This window comes from Vitis vinifera, chromosome 12, assembly GCF_030704535.1.
Source record: "Vitis vinifera cultivar Pinot Noir 40024 chromosome 12, ASM3070453v1".
NCBI lineage: Eukaryota > Viridiplantae > Streptophyta > Magnoliopsida > Vitales > Vitaceae > Vitis > Vitis vinifera.
In genome coordinates, this window is record NC_081816.1 from 24473763 (window position 1) to 24496471 (window position 22709).

Below are 22709 nucleotides of genomic sequence, written 5' to 3' on the forward strand. Positions count from 1 at the left end.
ATTAATCGAGAGTAAGAGAGCCTTACCATGGCAAAGTATGAATATAGAAAAGGGTGGCATGTCAAAGCTTACTTAGTAGCAGGTTTTTGAAAGAGCCTTGGACATCAATGGACTTAGCAAGCTCTAACAAGTGCAAAAGGTTGTAAGTCGCATTGTTATTTTACGGATTGTACCTTAGGTACTACTTTAATAGCCCTTAGGTACTACCTTAATCTACTATAGGTACTACCTTAAGGGACTTTAGGTACTATATTAGTTAAAATTGGGTTCTACCTATCCCAAGCCTCGGACCTTCCTTTGTGACCCTTAGATCATGTCATTATGTGATTCTCTTGTGTGGGCAAGTGGTTCACCTTTGGTTTTTTACTGACTGTACCTTAAGTACTACCTAAATAGCCTTTAGATACTACCTTAATCTACCTTGGGTACTACCTTAAGGGACCTTAGGTACTGCATTAGTTAAAGTTGGGTTCTACCTATCCCAAGCCTCAGACCTTCCTTTGTGACCCTTAGACCATGCCATTATGTAATTCTCTTATGTAGGCAAGTGGTTCACCTTTGGTTTTTTACGGACTGTACCTTAGGTACTACTTTAATAGCCTTTATGTATTACCTTAATCTACATTGGGTACTACCTTAAGGGACCTTAGGTACTACTTTAATTAAAGTTGGGTTCTACTTATCCCAAGCCTCGGACCTTCCTTTGTGACCCTTAGACCATGCCATTATGTGATTCTCTTATGTGGGCAAGTGGTTCACCTTTGGTTTTTTACAGACTGTACCTTAGGTACTACCTTAATAGCCTTGAGGTACTACCTTAATCTACCTTGGGTACTACATTAAGGGACCTTAGGTGCTACCTTAGTTAAAGTTGGGTTCTATCTATCCCAAGCCTCGGACCTTCCTTTGTGACCCTTAGACCATGCCATTATGTGATTTTCTTGTGTGGGTAAGTGGTTCACCTTTGGTTTTTTGCAGACTATACCTTAGGTACTACCTTAATAGCCCTTAGGTACCACCTTAATCTACCTTGGGTACTACCTTATGGGACCTTAGGTACTACCTTAGTTAAACTTGGGTTCTACCTATCCCAAGCCTCGAATCTTAAATCCTGCACATTACTTGTTATATTTTAAATTTTGTAGTTTATCATCACTATTATTATCCTACAATGTGGTACACATGTGTGAATTATATATGTTTCATACTCTATTTTTCAGTAGTTATTAGTTGATTGATTATCCAAAATTAACCAACAACAATTATGTCTTCAAATGACGAACAAGCAAACATACTATGTAGTGTTTATGGGTTGTAGACATGGAGTGTACGATTCTTGGGCTGAATGTCAAAGAATGTGCTCCTTTATAAGGGAAATGTTTACAAATCATATACTTCTAGAGAGGAAGTTGTTCGAGTTTGGGTGTTCTATGCACTAAGATGGAAGAGAAGTGATGAATGTTTATCTGCTAGCAAACCAAAGTTTAATTTGCAGTTGATGATCAACATTCCTTGCAAAATATTTCATACACATATGTAATCACTTTCTTTATTGGCTTCTTTGTAGCATGTGTTTTGCTTATTGTAATATCTAGTTTAACATAGGTTGTGGAAATGTGTTATGAATATCAATGTGTAGTCATGTATTTGTCGTAGTGTTCACATGTTCTATGTGATTATTATTATCAACTTTGTTAAACTGAAAATGTTCACTCAAACGTTTAAAGCATAAGACAATTTGTTCATTAAAGGTGACAACATTAGAGAAATTGAGAATTTTTGATACATCATATGATTTGGAATAAACATTATTTTGCAGTGTAAAACTAACAACTATATCTATGGAAATTAAATTTTAGCATTTTCCAAATTTAAATTTAAGCTAATATGTACAAATTTGGTCAATATAAGCTATAATAAATTTCTAATTATTTAAATTATGTTTGTTTCTTTTGATATAAATTATATTTGGATAATGCAAAATTAATGTAATTAAAAATTATAAAAAGCATACTAGTGGATTCACTGGACAATAAAATTTAATCATGGATAATAAAATGATAGGAACTCTTTTAACTTTTCACTATGAATGTAATATTGGATTCACTAGTAAGGGTATTGTGCTAAAATTTTCATACCATACTACTAGTGGCTTCATTTGTTGGACACCTAGAACTGCAAGAAGACTTTGTAACCACATTATAACCACAATATCTCTGCAGTTACATTAGCTAAACTGCAATACTCAGCTTCTATTGAAGACCTTCAAACAATTTGTTATTTGTTGAAGCTCCATGACACCAAATTCTACAATAGCATGGGATGAGTTTTAATTAGAGCATTCAACTCATTCATCAATTCTACAGGAGTCAATGGTAATGGATTTTGAAGGGAAGAAAAATAAGATATAAAGCTAATAGTAGTCAGTAGCACGGGAGACTCAAAAGTGTTGTTGAATGGACTATCATGCTGGGATTGAGTAGAAGATGATATAATAGGTGCAGAGACTGGGGGTACAACACCTGGAACATAATTGACATGGGTGAAGTTGGACTATACTAGGGTAAAGATGAGGCACTAAATTGAGTAAATAGGAAGGATTGCTTATCAAATTTAACATGTTTAGAGATATAAAGTCTACCATTGTGAGCCAGGCACTTGTAACCTTTGTGATGATTGTTGTACCCAATGACTGTGCAAGGGGTTCATCTATATTCAAGTTTATTGGCATTATAGGGTTGAGATAAGGAAAACAACTACAACCAGATATTTTTAGCTCGGAGTAATTTGGCTTGATATGAAAGAGAACTTCCATCGGGCAAGTGCTGTTGAGCACTAGCCATAATGGAATGCGATTGATCAAATATGCTGTAATGACAAAGGAATTTTCCCAGTTTTTTCAAAGGTTGAGATGCTTGAGCTAAGAGTGTAATACATTCTTACTCTAAGACTGTAAGACCCTGCTCAATAATATGTCTTTACTATCTCTATTTCCCTTCTTTTTCTGGATATTGATTTTTTTTACTACTTTTCATTTTTCTCTGTCTTTTTTTGTAGTTAATTTTTTATTGTATGTATTGATTTTGACAAGTTTTGTACCTATTGTTTGAAGGAAAATTCTACGGTACCACTTCGGTACCTACTGAAAAAACATTTTTGGCCATTGGATGAAGGTGGTTCAATCCGGACCGTTCAACTGGCTTATGTATTTAAAAAAGAAAAAAAGAAAAAAAAAAAAGTTACAGGTTGTCGGTAAACTTGTAATAAGAGTGTTGTTCTTCTCTGAAAAAGGAAAATTCTACGGTACCACTTCGGTACCTACCAAAAAAACATTTTTGGCCATTGGATGAAGGTGGTTCAATCTGGACCGTTCAACTAGCTTATGTATTTAAAAAAGAAAAAAAGAAAAAAAAAGAAATAAGTTACAGGTTGCCGGTAAACTTGTAATAAGAGTGTTGTTCTTCTCTGAAACTAGTATGACCTCTTCCCTATGGTTTTGTGTGTTGTTTTTGGATAATGTTGAGGGGTTTTGGTGAATTTTTTGTTTGTTTGCTTGTTCGTTTTTGTTGATGGGTATTTTCTCTTTCTTCCTTGAGTGTGGGTTTTGGCTGAGTTGATCTGGATCTGTATTCTTTATAGCTGCATTTTCTTGCTGTTTTAGGGGTTTTGCGGGCTGGGTTTTCTTGGGAAACCTTTGGTGTGGAAAAGTGAGGGAAGTAAACACATTGTGGAGAAAAATATGGGATGCTTGCAGAGATGGGAGTTTGATCTGGTTTTGCTGGTGGTGTGGAGGTTTTAACAAGTTGGGTTTGTGGGGAAGTTCGTACCCTCTCTTCGAAAGTTCGTACCATCTCTTAGAAAGTTCGTACCATCTCTTAGAAAGTTCGTGCCCTCTCTTACAAAGTTCGTACCATCTCTTACAAAATATTGATGACAATTTCATAACAAATTACTAAATACTCTCAATTTGATTAAAAATAACTCAGAAAAAAATTTAGAGATCTAGATATTATAAATCATTACATATTTAAATGTTATTTAACATGACATTTCTACCTACAATAGTTATATGTAAATGGAAAAAAAAAAAAATCAAATATTACCTTTTGACACTTGTAATCACTTGATATCCTTCAAGACATATAAAGCTTCATCTTCAAATTTAATCTATGAACAAAAAAAAAATTATATAAAAATATTAATAACAATTTGATAACAAAATTTTATAATAAACTCATAAAAAATTCTAAAATCGTTATTTAACATCACATTTCTTCCTATAACAATTATATTTGGATAAAAAAATGTTAAATATTACATTTGACAGTTGTAATCACTTGAAATCCTTCGTCTTCTTCATGTAATACAAATTTTAAATTTTCTCTCTTAAAAAGTTTTAAACTTGATCTTGAAATTTGATTAATCAAAATACATCTTATATATTTTGTAATTTGGTAGTTGAAATTATTTAATTTTCATATTAAATTACTATCTTTTTTTTTATATATGAATAGTGAGAGTATAAGAGTAGTAGGTAAGATTTTCTTTTTTTAGATAGAGTTAGGTAATGCATTAAATAACAAATTATATTTTATATTTAATAATAAATTATAAAAAAGTTGTAATATTTAGATATATACGAAATGCATGTGATTATTTCTCATCAACAAGTCATCTTTACCAATTTGATAAGTTTTTATAAATTTTTTAATGATATATATTTTACACATGTCATATTTTTATTGGGTCTAATGTGGGTAGTACCCCAAATGGTTACCATAGAACAACCCCTCTCTTTTATCAAAAACCAAAAACCAAACTCTCGATCTCAACCACTCATCTGCGCCTCTCCCAAAAGATCTCATCCGTCAAATCCATCTCGATATTTTAAACTCCAAAAAGCCTCTCATTATCTCGTGTCGTCACATTCAATTTCGAAATCCAGTCCAGCAGCGCCGAAATTACTCTGAAGCCCTCCGTCTCTAATTAAACATTACGGGTAACGAGGATTGATACAAGAATTTGAAAACGCTTCTTCCATCTCGCCGCTGCCGCCTGCCGCCGCCCCTGCCAGCTGCCGCCTGCCGCCTGCTGCACCTGCCCCTGCTGCGCCTGAATTATTTATAGAGGATTTTGAATTTCGGTGGTTGAGAGGATCACCAATAATAATGTCATGGTCAACGTCAACTGACAGAAGCCATGAAACAGGCTGTCCTCGGATGCTCTGGGTCGTGGAACGAGGGGCTTGAAAAAGAAGCGTTCTTCTTTCTTGACAAAGCTGGAAGAGGGGGGTTTTTCGCGACGCGTTCCATTTCGATACGATGCAACGTTAAAGGTAAGTTTCCCTTTGTATACCTGCCGCTGCCGCCTGGTGCGCCTAATGCGTGGTGCGCCTGTTGCGTGTTGTGCTCAAAACCTCATCATTTTGTGTTTCCCCCATATTCTTCATTGTCCGACCACGTACCTGTACACTCGTGTTAACCACACTCTACATCCCAAATCACCCATTGGGAAGTGCAACCACGCGCCACAGATGAGGATGAGGCCACTGTGTCTGACACAACTGGCCGTCTCTTGCTTTTCTTGCTTCTGGTTTCACAAATGGCTCTGTGTTTTTTCTGATATAAGTAGGTGTGACCTTGTGACCTGAAACAATAGGGTTTCCCTTCTAGCTCATATACTCACCTATTCTCTGGTTTGTGGAGTGTTTTTTTTTTTTTTGTTGTTGATCTGATGAGTTCACCACCAAGAGAGTTGCCTGAATTCTGCAACGTGTATCTCCCAGAGTACAGCTCGGACAGACTGGTAATCAGCTCTCTTTGATGCCCTTGTTGTATAGAAGATATTCCACATTTTCTAGGTCTCGGTTCTCTGTTTGCCCTTTTCTTTGTTGGGCTCTTGAAAGGTTAATGCATGGTTTGTAGCTTTGAATGTTTAAAAACATGGTGGCTTTACCCTTGTGAGGTTGACTGATTGTAGGATTTGTAAATTTTCCAATTTGTTTGCTTATTTGACTGGCATTTTGGACTTTGATGATGGCATGTGTTTTTGAGTTTTGATAGGTTTAATTAGGGTAATTTTAATTTCATAAGCCATTTTGTATAGGGAAATGTAGTATTATGTAAAAAAGAAAAAAGAATAAAAAGGCAGATCATGCATTATTCATAGGATGAGATTGTCTAGTGGAGTTATGAATACCATGTTGTTGTGGGGCTTTCAGGAGATGACTGCGTAGTCTTCATAGATGTCGGATTGAATAATGGAACAAACAAGAAAGAAAGAAATAAAGAAAGAAAAGTCAAGAGAAAAGAATGGATAATCAGGGTTGGATATGCCTCTGGTGACGATTTGTCAACACCAAGTAATTTACCACTTCATGTACGTTGGAGTTCGACATTTTGCCTTGAGGATACATGGTCCTTAGTGTCTAGTTCTTTGTCCTGACTATGGAGACTTCTCTCCTAAGAATACCCAACCAATCGGTTTGAGGTTTTGAGCTCCTCAATGAAAGCTACTTTTATGTCAAGGTGATTTGGTTGAGTGTTCAAGTGACATTTGACAATTTTCGGAATGCAAGAGGTGACACATGTGGTAACCAAAATACCCACTTGAAAAATCAATAAGTGAAATCATTTAATGTACAACAGCAGTGTACATCTTTGAACCCACAAGAAATGATGAAAATAAAGAGAATAGAAATAAAGGGATCCCATATAATATTGGTAAACATAATCTATTATTAATTGTTATTATGATTGACTATTTTCCGCTGACTTGCCTACTTTATTGATCAGCTCATCCCAACAGCTTTTTTAGGGCACTTTAATGGCGTTGTGCCTGAAAAGGCCATCCTCAGAGAATTTTCTGGGAGAGTTTGGCTCGTGGAGGTAGGCTTAATTGGAAAGGATGTGTACTTTCTGAACGGTTGGCAGCGATTTCGGACAGATAATTCCCTAGAGGAGGGGGTCTTTTTGGTTTTCCGTTATGATGGCAGTCATATATTTGATTTTAAATTGTTTGGGAGAAATCAATGTGAAAAGATAGAGACTGACAACGATCAACTTCAAGCTCAGATGCAAGAAACAGAGCCCTTTCAACAGTTAGGTTGGTTTTCCATTTCTCTTTCTTTTAAAAAATAAGGTGGATCTCCCTTTTATCTATTTTATCCACAGCTGCTACATAAATGATCCTATTACTACAGTTAGGTTGCATTTTCTGAGCCTGCCAAGGATAAAAGAAAGCTTGGAGTGGCTTGTTGGAACTACCCACATAATGCTAAAGAGTTTTACCATGGGATATTGACGTAAAAGTGGTTTTCGGGTCTCCTATTTATTTCTAGTTTGCACTATTTTAAGGACCCTAACCATAAGTTTGCATGAAATATCAAACTATTAGAACTACAGTTCCTTTGTAGTCATTTCAGGGAATGCTATTCATGAAACTTTGTAATTTCATGACCTTTGTCTGTCATAAACTTTAAAGGTGGTCTCTCCTTATTATTGATTTTTAATTTCATCAGGTTTTTCTACATAGTTAAGACTCTATGCTGCCTACGGTCATGTATCAAATATTGATTGAAGTATCCAGGGTCAAGGTTCATTAAAATCTCAACTGGAATTCCAATATCAATTGGGAAAAATCATGGAATAAGAAGCAAAACTTGGAGATTTTTAGGCGAACCCTTGGAAAGTGTCAACAGATACAATGATTTAGCGGTAAAATATTGGAAAGAAAAAAATATATATGATAAGTATGTGGTTTGCATGTTGAAAATATGTGTACTGCTGAGATATAAAGAACACAAGCAAATGTAATATCATTTAAGTTTAATGATTTAATTATGTGAACATTATAAAATCTTTAGACAGGATTGATTTATATGTTAGGAGTGCAATACATGGATCCAGCACCATAACTTCCCCGGTTCAAAAGCTTTGAGTCTAGATACCTTCTTGAATTGTCTCCTCGACACCACCTTTTAGCTTCACCACAAATTCTACAGAGGTGGTGTAAGGTTGGTGAACCTTCTAGCTTAAAGATGTAATCATCCAGGCCTGTCAAAATTCTTAGGTTTAGTTTCATTAAATGAGAATTGGAACTTCTTGATTCTTACCATGACTTGTAGTGAAAATTGTTGATGGCCAACAACCAATTGCTCTTATACGACAAGTTGACAGAACAAAATATTGCGTGATGTACAGCATTGCTTTCTGAGGTACTCTTTTTAAATAAATCTACCACTTCCTCCCACAAATCCCCTATGTTGTTCGAGATTTGGGATGTCTAGCGTTCTTGGACCTCCCTTGTTGTTAAAAGGCCCATAGAAGTGTTGATTTTGGCTTGCCCTATACTCTGAAAGAGAAGTTGTTACTATTGACTGTTGATGTTCATTTTCCCCTTCAGATAAATGCTGGTGATTTAATAACTGGTCTGTGTTGAACATGCGTACTTATCTTTGTTGCAGTGACACCTAGTTCTATCACTCCATGGGTTTGTCCTCAGCCAGGAAAGGAAGTTGACCAAGAAGTGGGAAAAAAATCCCCTTTCACCTTACCCAGAAGAAAAAGGAAAGCAGCTAAATTGCCTGTAACAACCATATATAGGCCACGCACTCGACAGTCTACGAAATGGTTTACCCGATTCAATGCTGATGATACAGGCATCATTGACTTGTGTTCCCTGAGCAAAGAATCAGAAACAAGTGATCCAACAAACCAGGATTTTAGAAGTACCAATGATTTTAAGTGTGATCAAGTTTCTAGCCACCAAGTTCCCATTTCTCCTGGAGGTATTCTTCTTGCTGACTGCAACTCCCCTGTTTCCTGTGGTGCACCCTGTACAGAACTCACTCAAGGATCAGAAGACAATATGATTCCTGAAGATTTTGATAACTTTGTCGATTCTCTGGATGATATGCTGGCTCAGCCTCTACCTGAAGCACTATTATCCCCATCTGCAACTGATAATTATCAAGCTTCTGAAGATGAAATTGCTGAGGCTCGAATAAAACTTTCTTCCTTGCTTGCTATGGATTTCCATCTTTTGGTTTCCTCCAAAGACCTTAAAGAACTTGCATTGCTGTCATCCAAGCTTCAGAAGGATCCTAGCCTTGATGCTGATCAACTTTCTAAACTAAAGCTCATTGAAGAAATTCCAGTTACTGGTAAGGTTTTTTTGGAGGCCATGCAAATCAAAGAGGAAGTTAACAAATTCTTTGCAGACCTGACTTCCAGCATGGACAAGGCTACTTCACTAAGGAATGAATACAATGCATCAAAGGAGGATATTGCCATGCTACAGGTTGATATAAATTCCAGCTTATCAACCTTAGAAGAAATTGATGATCAAATTGCTAAACTTCAATCCAGACGAGCTGAGCTGAGTACTGCCCTCAAGATTAAAAGAAGGAAGTAGCTAAGTTGATCTCTACTCAGAGAATGGTAGCTGATTCTCTTCCCAAAGTTGTGCATGAGGTTCAGCTTGCAAACTCTAAAAAGCTAGAATGGGAGCAGAAGAAGAAAAATGCTTTGAAGCGAGAGGCCGAAATCCTTGCGAAATTTGCTCCTCTAAGAGGGTTATCTTTGAAGAATGTTGGAATCTTGGACCAATTTGTTTTATGATGTAGTTTATTCTCCCCCGGTAGTAGACTCTGTTCTTGTAGTAGGTACTATGACATGATTTGAAGCAATTATCATTCATGCACTGCTTGCTAATTAAGAGGCTTGTCTGCTATTGTTGAATTTCATTTTTGGAATGCTTGCCTTTTGTTAGAGACCCTCTAGTCTTTGGTCTTTATGCTTGGGGGTGATGAAAACCTTATCAATCAATTACGAGACTTCCCAATAATTAAAGCATTCCAAAACATAAGTTTTTACTAGAATATTTAAAGCCTCTCATGGATTGCTTCCCCTGCCAGGTGATTCTGTGGGGACTCGCATTTTCCCACTCCATACTAGAATATGATTTTCTATTTATTTATCTTTCAAAGATTGAGTGATTTTTATTGCTGTTTCTAGGTTTCATAATTCAAAATGTCGTAGTGTTTTTGTTGTTGTTATCTTTCTATGAATTGAATTGGCTTTTTCGTTTCTCAGGTGATATGATATTCTTCTGAATTGGAGTAGATGCGCTGGAACCTCTGATTATCCTCCTCCAACAACGGGTTTTATTGAGCCGAGTTGGTCTCAGGTGAAGCTTAAGTTTCTATGGATTTAAGTAAGCATGCAGATTGATTGCGGGGATCCAATAATGGTTGTTTTATTTGTTTAGTGAATCCCAGAAACTATATATGCTCACAATCTGACAGCACGTGTTAATATAAGAATATTTTTATATTACTGCAATTTATTAATTTTACAATTTCTAAAGAAAAAAAATTCAATCACAACATTTTCCTAAAATTATTTTCAAATATGAAATGAAATTTATTTTATTTTTTCATTTCTGTATAAAAGTTTTGACTTTATAGAGCTGGGTATCTAATGCCATTTTAAATTTTCATCTTTTTTAAGAAAAAAGAAATCTGTTTTCTTCTTTGAGCCTTTTGTGGTCAAGGAGGGCTGGGAAAATGATGAAATCTGTACATGCTGTATGGACTTGTCTATGTCCATAGAAATATATAGTCACGCCTCTATATGATTTTGGTGGACCTATTTTTGTGGGCTTCTTTGACGGATCTACACATTAAAATGTCATATTTTGTTTAGTTGAATTCGTCATTAATTTGCTGTTCAATATTTATCTGTGTGGGGTTCTTAGTTGGAGCTAGCCAACCATATTAGATGGTGAGGCGTACATTTTTATAGATAGTATTCGTTCCCACCTATTCACAATTGTTAGGATATCATGAGCTATTGCAATACACCTGCCTTTAATACAAGTGGTTGATGTTGTCAAAAGAAACACCCAATTAACTGTAAACCCGAATCTTTGTTTTATGCACGTAGCAATGGTTATGATCAATGCATTGACATCCCTTGTTTGATTGAATGGTGTATATATATATATATATATATATATTATTCTGCAGTTAGAATCCAGACCATGACCATGATAAAAAGAGAAAAGTGGCAAGAAGGGATCTGAGGGAGGCAATCGAGTATAGCCATCAGTACTTCAAAGTGGTGGAAATTGAAGGTTATTGTAATTATAGCTATGATTTTGACATTTTCAAGCAGATTATTGAAAATGTTGTTACACTAGAGAAAATTATTATTGATACTCACGATCCACAAAGTGTGAAGCTCCAGGCGGGTAGAAGTCGTGTCAAGCAACAAGCAACTGCTGACAACACAAGTACCTCCGGGTGTTGAATTAATAGTATTGTAATCTTAAGTAGAGGCGTAGGGGCGTAGGGGCGTAGGGGCATGGTTTAAAATTAAATTTTTATTTTATATTTATTTATGAAACTTCCCATGGCAAAATCAATATGCTTAAAAAATATATATGACTTTAAGTGGGTTTTAAAAGGGTTTTATTAACTTCTATGGCTAGTTTAAAAATTAATTCTTAAAAAATGGTAGTTTAGAAAAAAATTCTTAAAATATGATAGTTACAAAACTATTAATAAATCTACTATACTTTTTATACTACTTTGAAAGGTGTTTCTTGAAGAGATATTTTTCATATTTTTTATATCAACGATACATGTTTAAAAAAAAATTAAATTTACTATAAAAGTGTTTTTTCAAGATACATTTTTTATAATTCCATAAAATTGAATTTATATTAAAGGTGTCTCTTTAAAAGACATTTTTTTTTTCATAATTTTTTTATTAGTTGTATACGTAAAAAAAAAATTGAATTTATACTAAAGAAATATCATTTCCACAATACCATAAAATCAAATTTATGCTAAAGTTATCTCTTGAAGAGATATCTTTCACAATTTTCATATCAATCATACAGTGAAGAAAAATTGAATTTACATTGAAGGCGTCTCTACAATTCTACAAAATTGAATTTATACTAAATGTATATTTTGAATAAACATCTTCCATAATTTTTATATTAGTCATCTATTGAAAAAGCTAAATTTATACTAAAAGTGTCTCTTGAAAGAAAACCTTTCATTGTAAATTTAATTTTGTGAAATCATTGAAGGTATCTTTTGAGAAGATACTTTTGGTATAAATTCAATTATTTCAATGAAGGGCTGATATGAGAATTGTTGAAGGTGTCTCTTCAAGAGACACATTTAATATAAATTTAATTTTGTGAAATTATAGAAAGTGTCTCTTAAGGATACATCTTTAGTATAAATTCATTTTTTTTTTTACCATGCAACTGATATGAAAATTGTGAAAAGTATCTCCTTAAAAGACACCTTTAATATAAATTATATTTTGTAGAATTGTAAAATATATCTTTTGAAGAGACACTTTTAATATAAATTCAGAAATTTTTAATGTATCCCATTGATATAAAAATTATAGAAGGTGTCTTTCGAACAGATATTTTTAATTTAAATTTATTTTTTTTGAACGTATAGCATTGATATAAAAATGATGGAAAATGTCTTTTTAAGATACACCTTTTAAAGTGACAAAAATTATAATAGATTTGAAAATATTTTTCAATGTACTGTATTTTAAAATTTTGATTTTAAATTCGTTGTACAATTATCAAAAATCCAAAGAACTTCAAATAAAAAATAAACTGTACATCTTTTGAAATAAGAGCCACAAATGTGGATTAACTAAAGAAAGAAACAATAACTACAAGTAAGCTATTCTTTTAAATATATAAAAACCTTAGAATAAGGGTATTTTAATCATCATATTTTTAAAAATATTAACTAATCTCCTTATATGAAATAAATACATTTTAATCTTTTTGCTTGAGAAAAAAATAAAAAAGTTGGTCTCGTTTTTTCAAATATTTTCATCCTATTACACTTTATCATCACAAGTTTCCGTATTGTATTTCAGCAAAAAGGAAATTAGGCATTTAATTTTTTAAAAAAAATTGGAATTTTAATTAAAGCATAAGAGTTGTTCAAGTGCTCTTAGTGCTTAAGCATTAGGCTGTCGAGAATTCAAGATAGAATTGCCCAGTTTTACAACTTTCCAAAATTTCTTTAAGATCTTAATTTTAATTTTTTTTAAATTTGATTTTTATTTTAAGTTCAAGTATATTAGTGTTTGTATATATATATATATTGAACAATTTTGGTCTTTGTGAAGTTGATGAGGAGTGTTCTAAGTAGAAATGAGTGTTGTATTACAGATGTGATAGTAGGTGTGGGTATTGGTAGTGTAAGTATCAGCTAACAAGGAAAATTGTATACCTATTTTTTAATATTTAGTGAATTTTGCTTTGTAGTTTATTGACCTCGCGATTTTAACATCCGCAAGGTCTCTTGAAGGCCTTATAGGTGGTTTTCCATGTCAATTGTGATAACCTTGTGTGATTGAAATTCCTTTATATTTGTCAATTCATTATATACTAAACAAAGAACTTGAAAAATAAATATAAAAATTGAATTTTTGGGCATATATTGAAGGACAAACCATTCAACCATCCCTCTTCCTCTTCTTAGTTTTATGATTCAAGATTTTGAACTCTCAATTGGTATAAGAGTAAGAAAACTCAAAAAAAAAAAATAAAAAATTGATTTGTACGAAGATATTAAATCATGGAACCACAAAACAAGGAGATAGTTTATAAACAATCCATCCTCTTTGATAACAACTATCCCTCCGTGTACGAAGTTTTTTTAAAACATATAAGAGGAATATGTTTGGAATTTGATTGAATTTGGACAGAGACTGATATTCAAATTATATGGAATTAATAAATGAATTGGTGAACTCAACCCCAAACGAGAATTGGACAAAGTGGATAATGAGGCCAATAAGGTTAATGCTCGAGCTCTTTATAGTATCTTTAATAGAATCAACCTTGACAAGTTTTTGTGGATAATGAGGGCATTTTGATATACTATTTGATGCAAGTCGCTAAATTGTGATAAATGTCGATATTAGAATCCAACAGTTGTAAGAAACCCTTGATCATTCTATTCCTCATCCTAGGTGCTAGAAACCCCAAATTACTCCATTCTCAAGTCATTGATCTCATAAGGTGCATGCATCTATTCCTAGACATCTCTAAATTTATCGCAATGGAATAAAATGACAATAAAAACCATTATTAATTATAGATATAAAGATATAGTACTTATACATAGATTTGGATATTCCAATATCAATTCCTTGTGATGAAGAACATATCTGAATAGTCTAGAGATCTCCTTTGCCCAAGCATTTTTCGTCCGATAACTTAGGCCATGATCTTAACACTCCAAAATATGGGCTTTGGAAGGGTGGAAACTTAGGCTCTATCTCTCTATGGATTTAAAAGATGACTATCAAGAGTCATGGAAAACCTAACCTTAACAATTAAGGTATATTTACAGAGTTCCCTTACTAAACTTGAGTGACTTGAGCTTACCAAGGCATAAGTCACTTAATGTACAAAAAAATGAGTTATAATTGAATAATTAACCACCCAAGACCATAAATGAATCAATTAGCCTAACTAAGAAACATTGTTCATTATCCTTTGTGCAACTTTATGTAATTACCAAAATGCCCTTATGCACAAGAGTGAACTTAGAGTCAATCCAACCCTTATAAACTATGTTAATATGGTATATGAGCTCAACCATTAAGACTGATAGCAGTACTAGCTTTCTCATAATACAGTTTTGAAGTTAATTCAACATTCCACTGCAAATAATCAACTGTACTTCAATACTCTATGTAAGTAAATAAACAATGAGACAAAGTTTAGGTCTATGACCTATTATCCACTACATATAGACTCCTTATGAACCGGTGTTTGTAATCTAATAAGGTAGTGTTATTACCTATCAAGATTACCTTTCCCATCTTTGTATTAGAGAACCTACTTATTATGTGATAAACTAACATACTCTATCACCAAGAAGCATATGTCAAATTCCACAAAAAGAAATTACTACGGCCACAAATTTCATTATTACATGTCCTTTGGATCACCGAATGGGACACGTTGTCTCAAACCCATGAGATATTATGGTGTCTCTATTGAGAATACATATTGTCACAAGTCTTCATCAATAGTAAGCCAATTTGTAAGAAATATATGACCACCTTAGGCTCCCACTCATATGTCAAAGTCTTTTGTTGATCTTAGTACAAATGCAATATCCTCTCCAAGTTGAGGGTCCATACAGTACAATAGCTTGGTGAATCATGTCAATTAATTATCTTACGTCATGATTTACTATATGTCCTGTCTCATGTGCATCATATACACTAGTGTACTTACCATGAAAAATCTATCATAACAGTCAATGCAATCCATCTATCTAATTAGAAGGTAATTCACTACAATTTCTATTGGATTGCTCAAATCCATAAACTGATTGGGGACAACTTATCTACGTACAAGGAACTCATGATTTGGATCCTCTATGCAATTCTTAATTCACCCAAATCATGTACAATGTAAGAGAAATAGGCTAAATGCTCAAATCAATGTCAATTGCATAAAAGAGATAATAAGACAATAGTCAAGTTTGACTTTGTTATATCATATTTTGCTTTTAGGGGTTCAATCCCAACACTAAACTCCGGTTAGGTGCATGAAACTTTCCCTTAAGCAACTAGATCCAACAATGGAAGCAAATATACATTTTCTAACAACCAAGGATCTAGATTTAGAAAATAATATATTTGATTCGGATGTTCCAAAATCAATTTCAAAATGTTAGAGTATTTAGGAGTCTCGTATATATATATATATCCAAGATCTTCTACCCAACAGCTCTAACTATGATCTAAGCACTTCAAAATGTGGGTCTTTGAAAGGGAGGAAGCTTTGGTCCTTTCTCTCTAGAAGTAGAAAATGGCTCTTGTAGACCCTCCATTTTGTCATTTCGCACATATAGTCTCCTAATCATTTTTCTCTCACCTTGCATTCTTTAGTAATAAGTCTCTAGGATCCTTTTGTTTAGTTATTTGTCATGTCTCTTTTGTAATAAGTGTTTGAAACCTCTTAGAGTCATTCACACTAATGGACAACTATAGAAAATTTTAGAGAAACGTAGAGATGTCCACACATCTCTACATTAAGGTGGAAAACAAGGAAAGAGTGTGGAGCTATCTAGAGAGATTCTAGAAGTCTCTTGTAAATTTTTATAAATAGTCTTTGTATAGAGTCTTTTAGAGAATTTAGGTTGTAACCCCAAGTTAAATAGAAGGAATTTGAGAGTAACCCCAAGTTAAAAGAATCCACATTGTATCATGAAAGATAATACATAAAAATTTATTATATATATAATTATGATATGTAATAATAATAACAATTTTACGTATATGTTATAATATGTAATATATTATATTTAAGTAATACATATAAATATTATATGTCACCTCATTATTATATTCTGTTAGTTGATTATTATTTTTATTATTTTATTTTTATTTTAGGAGGGTGTTATAAAATATTTTAATGTGTATATAATTAATAAACTAAAATGAATTATTTTCTAATATATAAATATATCTATAATAATTTGCAGTCTAATAAATAAACAAAATACTACACTATATAAGATGATATTTGATCAAGGATATATGAAATCATATTTTATTTATATTAATATTTTTTATATATTGCAATATTTATATTATGTGGTGATTTGTGCCCGATTGGTGTTCCAATTGATTCAACTCAATTGATGTGCTTTGATCTCAATCCTCAGACGGGAGTAATCAACAAAATTTATAAACCTATTTCACCGTATACTGGGGTAGCATTTAGCTAGCATAGTATAGTGACTCTAGGATCGTCCACAGAGATGGGTTTTCACTTCGCAATTGATATTAGTTCAAAAACTGAATTGGTGCTTTTTCTTTTCTTTGTTAGCTTTAAAAGAAGACATAAGTTTGAATGAAAACGGATGGTATTAAGCTAACCTAACATAGAGTAACTAAAATTAACTAGAAAGAAATTAGAAAGAAAGGTGTTTCTTGGGATCTCAGGTTACTAGGATCAGGTGCCAACTACAAAGAGGGAGATTCCGGTCACTTGAATCTTTTCCTCACATTCGGAATTTAACCTATAGTTATTTCCCGAACCGGTGTGATACAGATGCTTGTCATTAATGGTTTCAACTCTAAATCCCTCTCACTGATACACCTTGCAATGGCTCGTACCTCTCACCTAGTATTTGCCATTCAAGGTGATCCTTACCATCGGATCATCCTTCACAAGCGAACAAGAGATAACAATTAGACCTCCATGGAGCAAGATTGCAAGCAATAAGAATCCATGGAATCCGAAAGCTTACCAAGTATTGACTATTCATGGTAATCCTAGTTAACTAAAAATATAAAAACCAAAAACGGATCACACTTTCTCTTCATTAAAAACGGAAACAACAAAATCTCACACTTATGTAGCCGGAACCTTACTTAGCTTCCTTCACCCAAGAAACAAAAATCCTAGCCACTCATCCTCTAAGAAAACATCTCGGAGAATGTTTGGCTAGCAAGAAAATGAAAATGAAAGAGAAGGAAAAACAGAGCAAGGCTCTGTATATTCTATATATTGATCGATTCTACATACTTATATATCTATATATTTTACAATGGATGCAAGGGAATATATATAGAGAAGTTTTTCCAACCTTCCTAGCTAAGAAATCTTATGGTTGGTGGATTACAAGGAGAAGAATGGAAATTTATACAAAAATATCTGAAGAAAAGATCTAAAAGAGTCGGTGCACAAATATCCCAGTTCGCATGTAGATTTCGCACATTGCATGGTGACTTGCGAAAATCTCGCAAGTTGATTTCGCAACTTGGAATCCATTTTCGCACGTTGAGCTCCAAGTTCGCAAGTTGCAAAATCACTTTCGCAAGTTGGGCTTCTCTGTGACTGTGCGGCTGTATTCCATTTTCATTTCGCAAGGTAGGCTTTAATTTCGCACGTTGGAGTTCCAAATTCGCAAGATGCGAATTTGTCCTTCAGCTGGATGCAGTTGTCTTACGAAGGTCATATCTTCCTCATTTCAGCTCCAATTTGTACACCGTTTGAAGCCTTGGATTCTTGACTTCCTGGGCTTTGAAATGGTATATAGCATGTAGAAAATGGACTTCGGGAAGTGCTCCAAAAGTGCAAAAGAAGACTGAAGTTGCTGTCCTCTGTTTTTCTTCTCTCCGTTATTCTTTCCTTGCATACTTTGAACGACTTTGGCAAAGGGCTATGGAGCTCCAAAGCTTGGTTCTTCATGAATTTGAGCTTCCAAAAGCTTTGCCATGAACTATATACAGCTCTCCCTCATTCTTGGATTGCTTTGGTGTAGCTAAAAGCTATCAAAAACACCAAAACTTAACACAATTTGATTAGAAACGATTGCAAGGGTCCTTAACATGTCAATTGAGTTAAAAGGTAATAATTACTACTCAAGAGTGTTTAAAAGAGTTAATTACAAGCTACAAAATAGCACTTTTTGAGTAGTAATCATGTGGGTCTCATATGATTTTTTATGTGATTGTAATTTTTTATTAGTTTCTTGGGAAAATTTTGAGAACAATAAATCGGTGTTTTTTTACTTTTTCTTTTTATTGTTTCCAAATTTCATGCCCTTTTATTATTTATCAGCATGGTATTTTCCTATTCATAATGATAATTAGATTATGCAAAATTTCAATAAGAAATATGGTTAGAGAGTGGTGTAATATCTATTAGAGAAATAATAAAGATTTGTGAAAGACATTAAAAAGAATTAGAAACTTGTGATTGATTTAATAACATGTGCATGATATGTTATCGGAGATGAGATTCATCTGTGGTTTTATATTGCTAATAAATTAAAGAAAAAAGTTCAAAATTTTCCATCTTGAAGTTGGAACTATAATAGTTTTCCTTCGAATTTGTTTTTGTCAATTGTAGTCTCTGATGGAACGTATGCATCGCCTCGAGAGGAGGAAAATGGCACGACTTCTAACACTATCGAAGGTACTGGAGATTCATAATTTTAACAATAGAAATCTGTTGATTAATTTCGCAATTTTGTAACCTTGTAGTGTATATTTGATCAGGGGGAAGATCGGATAAGCAAGTTACCGAACGAAATTCTTGTTTCAATACTATCTCGTGTGACACTTAGGGAAGCCGCACTGACTTGTTTTCTTTCAAAGCGATGGAGATACCTGTGGACTTATATTTCAGTTCTCAATTTTGATGTTGTGGGAAACATAGGGTAAGACTTACTTCCTAGATGGTAGTCCAAATATATTAATTGGGTTTCTCGTGTGTTGGCACAGTATAGAGGCCTGAACATAGATGAATTCAGAATTGTTTTTTTACTTGACTAAGAAATCTAGCTTTCATATTGATGGATGGGTTGAGTTTTCATTATCAAATAGAGTTACTGCGATTGAGTTCAACTTGTTAAATTATAATCGACGGCGGTCTCCTCTCGAACACTATACATTCCCATATCGACTATTGGGATTAAGTGCATTAGGGTCTTGTTTGAAGAACTCTTGCAACATGAACCCTTGTATGTTTGTTGGGTTTAAGTTCCTCAAGACTTTATCATTGAAGGTCATGGGTGTGGGTGATGAAGCTGTTGAATACTTTTTATCCAATTGTCTCATTTTTGAATGATTATTTCTGCATGAAAATCGTGTTTTGATAAATTTAAAAGTTGTTGGTCCATCTCTCATGTTGAGGTACTTAGAGGTAGTAGGATGTTGGGGTGTTAAAACCATTGAGATTTGTGCCACAAACCTTGTTTCATTTACTTATGATGGAGAGTTGCCAAAGATGCTTCTTAAGAATGTGCTGCTACTTGTTGAGGTATTGATTAATCTTTATGCGAGTATACAGTTTGAAAGGTTATGCGTCTTAAGCTTTCATGTTGTCTTCCTCAGCTAGAGATTCTTCAATTGATAATTGATCATAAGAGATAGGTTAGTTTCCAGGTTTCTCATCTGTTTGTTTTCGTATATATGTTTTCGCCTTAACCATGGTTTGGTTTTTCAAGAAAGATTGAGGGATTATTGTTAGAAAAAATAGGCTAATCCAATATAAGGTAATCATCCTAGAGGGGAGGGGGGGGGGGGAGGGGGTGAATAAGGTGATGGTCTCTTTTTGCAAATTTAAATTGTATGAATGCAAGGGACAATTATATGCAAATATATAATAAAACAATATAAAAACAATTGCATATAATGTAAAATAGTAGGGAAGAGAGAATGCAAACACAATATTTTTATAGTGGTTCGACGCAACCCGACCTACATCCACTCTCTTCTAACTTCCATCCCAAGCTTGAGGTTCCACTAATTTAAGGCTTCCAAACTAGCCTTCAAGTAATACAATTGGATTATGGTTTCAATCCATCCTCTTGAAATTTTGGCTCCAAGCACCCTTTACAAACTTCAAGAGATACCTCACTTTTGAACAACCCCTCAAATGATACCTCACACTTGAGAATTCCTAAGTGATACATCACACTTAGATTCTTCCTCTCAAAGATATACAAATAATTTCACAAAATCCTAATACAAAACTTTAGACTCAGATGATATAAGAAAACTAAGATTGAATGGTGTACTAAAGATACGCAAGTTTTAGAATAATGGAACACTAAAAAACACTCTCCCAAGGCTCAAATATATTCAAGAAATGTTTTAGAAGGTAAAGCTCATGAAACAATGAAGATTGAGGCCTTTTTATAGAGGAAAAATGTCAAACTAGCCATTGGGGATTCGACCAATCGAGTTGGGGGTTAACTGATTGACTAGTCGTTAGTATTTAATGCTTGACAGGTGACCGTTGGACCTCGACCGCTCCTTGATCGGACCTCAACTGGTAGAGGTGGGGGTCGATCGGTTGAGGTTCAACCTTAATGGGTTGAGGTTCAACTTGACTGGTTGAACAACCGTTTTGGAAGAGAGATAAAGTTTTTTTTTTTTGCACCCCTCAACCGATTGAGCTGGGGGTCGACCGATTCCTCATCCGGTTCAACCGGTTGAGCCTTTTTGGCTCAACAATCAACTTTTTCAACTTAAAACCTTTTAAAGAAGTTTGGAAAACATTTGACACAAGGTTTTAGTTGAAAACATGAAATCATCTAATTTTAAAATATTTTAAACAAAATAACTCTTGGATGATTTTGGTGCATAAGTAAAAAATGTAATACATGAAAATCCTAGTGCACCAACAACCTTACAAAGAGATCTTATGAAGTTTGGGTCTTGAAAAACACTTCTCTTTGAAGTCTTCTTCTTCTTAATGATTTCTTTTTGACTTGATTTGTCTTTGTGATTGCCATTTTGGAAATCTTCTTGCCTAATCACACTTGAAATATAATTATTAGTTTTAAACCTTGTTTTGTTATCATCAAAATTGAGATTAACCAAACCTTGGTTTCACAATTATTTATTGTCAAAATTAAAAAACCTCAAACAATTTGCATTGGTTGTGAATAGAATGGCTAATGATTGTCTCCTTGGATTTATTGCCATGATAAAGAATTGGCCCAACTTGCAGAGATTTGTGTTGTAGGTGGATGTTGTCATTTTTATAGATGGTATTCATTCCCCACCTATCCACAATTGTTAGGATATATCATCAGCTATTGTAATACACTTGCCTTTAATATAAGCGGTTAATGTTGTCAAAAGAAACACCCAATTAATAGTAATGGTTATGATCAATGCATTGACATCCCTTATTTGATTGAATGGTATATATAGTAATGGTTATTGAGCTTTTCAAGCAGATTATTGAAAATGTTGTTACATTGGAGAAAATTATTATTCATATTTACGGTCCAGAAAGTGTGAAGCTCCAGGTGCGTAAAAGAAGTCGTGTCAAGCAACTGCTAACACACGTGCCTTCAAGTGTTGAATTAGTAGTATTGTAATCTTATGTAGGAGCGTAGGGGCATGGTTTAGAATTAAAATTTTATTTTATATTTATTTATGAAACTTCCCAATAAAATCTAAATAACCATGGTAAACCAATATGCTTAAAAAAAAAAAAAGAATTTTACTTGGGTTTTGTTGGTGTTGAGCCAATTGGAGTCAGGTCCCTCTAGCTTCACTAGAGTAAGACGAACTTCTTCCCTTGTTTGTGCTTCTTGAGGAATTCGTCTAGCTTCATTGGAGTCAAACGAACTTTTTCCCTACACAGAAAGATGTCTGGATGGGTGGTCCGGGCACACCCCTCCGAAGTTTAAGTCAAATGAGGATAGCTCTAACTATTTTTGTGGGAGAGAATGAACATGTGTACTTTGTTCGCACTTCTTGAGGGGTTTATATAGAGTTGATGACACCATCATTATAACGATGATTATGCATTATAGTCTTTCTTATAATGATGATTGCGTGAATTGTCAATGTCGTCACTGTTGCGTGGACTGGGCAATCACATTAAGTAAGAGCTACTGACTGTCGTGCCAAAATCTCGAACCGTGTAGCTGACTGTCCATTTAGTTTGCCAATATCTGGAATTGTGTGTAACAATTAATTGACTTTTGGGTGTAAATGACGCCTAGTCCGTCGCTCAGACATCATGCGTTTAGGTTGTCACTCATACATCAGGCGGCTAGTCCTGCGCTCAGACATCAATAGTCTAGGTCGGTGCTTAGACATCAGGCATGGTTAGCCACACATGTCAAAAATCCTGAGGACTTGACTGGA

General features: G+C 34.0%; 1 non-coding gene across 1 annotated transcript; it reads left to right on the top strand.

The window, feature by feature from the left end:
• Positions 1-5203: 5203 nt before the first annotated feature.
• LOC104881026 (uncharacterized) lies at positions 5204-10703 on the top strand (the record flags this gene model as incomplete). The annotated part of the gene is made up of 4 exons (XR_009467023.1): positions 5204-5335; positions 6795-7104; positions 8465-9664; positions 10095-10703. It is a non-coding gene; the product is annotated as an uncharacterized LOC104881026 (transcript).
• Between the last annotated feature and the right edge of the window lie 12006 nt (positions 10704-22709).